Source organism: Cajanus cajan, chromosome 1 (assembly GCF_000230855.2).
Source record: "Cajanus cajan strain Asha chromosome 1, NIPB_CcT2T_4, whole genome shotgun sequence".
Classification (NCBI taxonomy): Eukaryota; Viridiplantae; Streptophyta; class Magnoliopsida; order Fabales; family Fabaceae; genus Cajanus; species Cajanus cajan.
The window spans coordinates 16,893,826-16,897,980 of record NC_138517.1 but is presented as its reverse complement, the minus strand read 5'-3'; the positions used below and the strand labels follow the sequence as shown (position 1 = coordinate 16,897,980).

Here is a 4,155-nt window from a genome sequence, read left to right as displayed (position 1 = left end):
TGTATCAAATTTGCAAAAGGTTGCGAAGAGTGCCAAAAGCATGGCCCAATACATCGAGTACTAGCAATTGAGTTGCACGAGATTGTTAAACCTTGGCCATTTCGAGGTTGGGCAATTGACGTAATTGGTCAAATTCATCCTCTATCAGCAAAGAACCATAAGTACATAATTGTGGCCATCAATTATTTTACGAAGTGGGTGGAAGCAATTCCTGTAAAAGAGGTTGATCAGAAAGAAGTGATAAATTTTATTGAAAACCATATTATATTTTGATTCAGAATATCCCAAACAATAACTACAGATCAAGATACGATATTCACAGGTCGAAAAGTTTTGCAAAGTGATCAAACTGATTGCTTCGACACCGTACTATGCACAAGCTAATGGCCAAGTCGAGGCTGCTAACAAAGTGATCATAGCTTTGATCAAGAAACACATTTCAGGGTAACCTCAAAATTGGCATGAAACATTATTGCAAGTATTGTGGGCTTACAAAAATTCACCAAGGAATGCCACTCAACCTATGCCATACAAGTTGGTTTATGGTCGCGAAGCAATTTTGCCTATTGATATCAATTTACAATCTGTTCACGTGCAAAGGCAAAATGAGTTACCAGTTGAGGATTATTAGAGTTTAATGTATAATGATTTAATTCGACTGGATGACGAAAAAATGATAGCCATGCAAAATATCATTCATCAAAAAGAGAAAATAGCTCGAGTTTACAACAAAAAGGTCAGGAGCAAACAATTTTCAAGTGGAGACTTAGTCTTAAAAGGTATCCTCCCAATGGACCAGAAATCTCGAGATCGTGGTAAATGGTCCTATAGTTGGTAAGGACCGTTCTTCATTGAAAGACTCTACTCGAACAATGCATATTTGATCAGAGAGATAAATTCGAGAAACACAAGTAAAGTGATCAATGGAAAATACTTGAAGAAATTTCATGAAAGTAGCATGTACTTAGACGAGTGTTCAAAGAGATAAGAAATAAAGGTACAAGCAGATAAATATTAAAATATAAATAGGCATCTCTCAATTTCTCGATCACTTACAGAATTTGAATTTGAGTGCTTCATAAGCGTGATAGGCTTGATCGAGACTTTTTTCCGTGAAGCACACAATACCTCCAACCTACTCTTGTGATCCAGTGACTTTGAAAGTCTGAGAGATATGCCTTTGCCTTCTTCCCGCAAACCCTTTTGCTTCAACATAATCTTTTGGCTTTGAAGTTTCAAAGTAGCATGTTTGGACTTGATCGAATCAAGTTCTCGTTGCAGGATAGCAAGGGTACGCTCCGTCTCTTTCTCAGATTATTTAAGCTTCATCAATTCTGGAACTATCTGAGAAGTGGAGTCCTCGATCTAAGCCATTTCTTGATTCGAAGTAGACCACTTTGCGTGCAATTCGGAGGCAGCGGCGAAAGTATGCACATATTCATTTAATTCTATGGTTACCTTCGAAGGAAGATCAGGAAAGGCATTCAGATCATCAACCATCCGCTCGATCTCTAGTTTAAATTGAGGATCCATAAGGGCCTGGTCGAGATGATCCACATTGGCCTTCAAGCGAAAGGAAGACAATAGAGGCTGAAAGCTCGCAACAGTTTCTTGGGTTTTGCCCGAGGCCGAGGTTTCACTAGTCCAATTCTCCAGGACCTCTAAAATGTCATCTTGAGCATCTTTGTCATCAAAAAAGCTTGAGGTCCACATCATCAAGAGGAATAGAAGCTAGTAGAGTGTCGGAGGGGAAAACATCAGTTGTTTTTGCAAGTTGACCGAGGGGAGGAGTTTGTTGAAGTTTATTCTCAGAAGTTACCTCTAGACCTGCACGAGAAAAGAAAAGTTATTTTTATCAAGTAGAAGGTAATCTTGGAAACAAGTAGAATGTCTAAGAAACAATGACCCACCTTGACCAGAGGACACCCCTGTGTTGAAATTAAAAGAAGGTGCATCGCCTTGCAAAGGACTAGGAGGAAGAGGTTCGACGGTTTTCACAACAATGGAAATAGTGGCCGTAAGAACGTTGGAAGAAAGAACCTGTTAAGAAAAGCATTGTAGTAATGCAGAGGTTCAAGAACGGCCAAAAAAGTGAAAATCAAAAGTCAACAAAACATACCTCAAAAGGGCGTTTAGAAGGAGATACTGATTCACGTATCTTGATAACATCTCGAGAAGATGGAGCAGCAAGAGGAGAAGTAGAGGTACTTCGAGGGCTTTCAGAAGAAGATTCAAACACCTCCGAATCCACCTTTTTCTAAAAAAGGGTAATTATTACGAGGGATAAGATTGAATCAAAAGAAAAGTAGTGGAGGTTGTTTGTACGAAAGGACAAGCACATTACTTGAACATGGGATTTCATGGCATCCTTCATAAGCTTCTCGGTGGGAAACTTTGGTCTAAGGATAGACCTAGTCGAAATTGCTTTTTGTTTCACTTTGTCTCGGGAAGTCCTCCGAGTGGTGGAAACCTGAAAAAAGTCAAAAGACGAGGAGATCAGAATGGCGTTCGAGTAACAATTTCGATTTCACCCAAAAAAATAACTTACAGATTGACCACTATGGGAGTCCAAATGAAGTTTTTTCCTGAGGACTTCAGCCTCCTACAAAGAATGAATGCAAATACATGAACGACCATATATTCATTACAATTTCAGAAGAAAAGATGTATTTTCGTCGTTCTTACCTTTGAGTGAGAGTGAAGTCAGTCAGAAATACTTTTTCATTTTCGAGGCTTTAACGAAGTGTCCTCTTGATGTTGAGGAATTTTTTGGGCAATAGTAGCTGAACGTGAGGAAATTGAAAAATGAGTAGAGATGTGAGATTCAGAACAAGCATAAAAGGAAAAAAGGTAAAGTTTAATTACCAGGATAAACAACAGTATTGTCAACCCAGCACAAAGGCCACTGTTTATCCCTGGAAAAATTGTACACGGAACATCTCGCACTCGTCACTCGATCCTTAACAGGGATATTCTTGCTATCCTCATATGAGGGATCAAGAGTTCTCACCCAAGGAGGATAATCAAGACGTTTAGCAAGACTAAAAAAGGCATTGGGAAGAGGAGGTATGTTTTTAGGATAAAACTTTTCAAAATCAATTTGACCTTGGGGATCAAGGACTATGTTTCGACGGATGTTCTGTTGTACCATTTTAGATAGGGATAAAGAATCATCAAAAATGGGGCGAAACATATCATCGGAACGATAACAAACTTTGTAATATTGTTCAAACTGATAAATAATGTTGCAATTTTTGTAAGTACATGAGATCTTCGGGCCCTGCAGAGGAAAGGGAGAATTCGTAAGTTTTCGAGCAAAGTCCTCGAAAGTGAACATCTTGTCGGTGTAATACCCACACCACCATCGAAGTTAGCACTTGGACACCAAAAAAGTAGGAAGGGAAGAACAAGGAGTAAAAGCCAATTTGGTAGAGGGCGTCAGGGTGAACTTCAAAAAACCTTCATAATCACCATCCTCAATGCAAATATCCGAATCAATCTGATCCTTCGGATGAAGAGGTGACGGCCTAATCTGGAAAAGTCCAAATTGACGAGCAAAAAGCTGAGGTTGATAGGGATAAACTCTCACATCCCTTTGTTTCATGCTAGTGAAAATGAGATCCCTAGATAAGATACCCATCTAGATTTCGACCATCTCTGGAGAAATCTATCCTACCTGATTATTTCCAATTAACCAGGAAGGCCCTGCCAAATCGGAGCGAATGAAAGGGCCCAAATCATTTGAGAATTCCTTGAATTCGAGAATAGCTTGGACATAACGGGCAAAATCATCAATAGATCTTCTCTTAGGAGTCAAGGCAATCAAATGAGCGCCTTCAAGAGAATATCGAATGGAGGCTTGGAGAGGCAGAAGCTTCAGTTTCTTCTCAAAAATGGCATTAAGCCATAATTGCAAGAGCCATAACAGCCCCGTAAGGTTTCGAGGGCCAGTTTCTCGAAATAAACTTTTCGAAGCCTCGTCGAGACAGGCATAAAAAGAGGCAAGTAGCAACTTGCTCAAGAAAATCTTTTTCTTAAGATGCAGAGCCTGGGCGAGGGCATAATAGTATTTGGGAACTTGCAGAGAAGGGGTACAAAAAACACAAGCAGACAACCAATAGAGCAAAAAAGCAATGTGCTCAGAATCAGTGATAG

The 4,155-nt window shown here is 39.6% G+C and overlaps 1 long non-coding RNA gene across 1 annotated transcript; it reads right to left on the bottom strand.

Annotated features, from left to right (window-relative positions):
* Window positions 1-468: 468 nt before the first annotated feature.
* On the bottom strand, window positions 469-3,769 carry LOC145953898 (uncharacterized). The gene is made up of 3 exons (XR_014431125.1): window positions 2,345-3,769; window positions 1,911-2,257; window positions 469-1,827 (listed from the first exon to the last, which is right to left on the bottom strand). It is a non-coding gene; the product is annotated as an uncharacterized LOC145953898 (long non-coding RNA).
* Window positions 3,770-4,155: the final 386 nt, after the last annotated feature.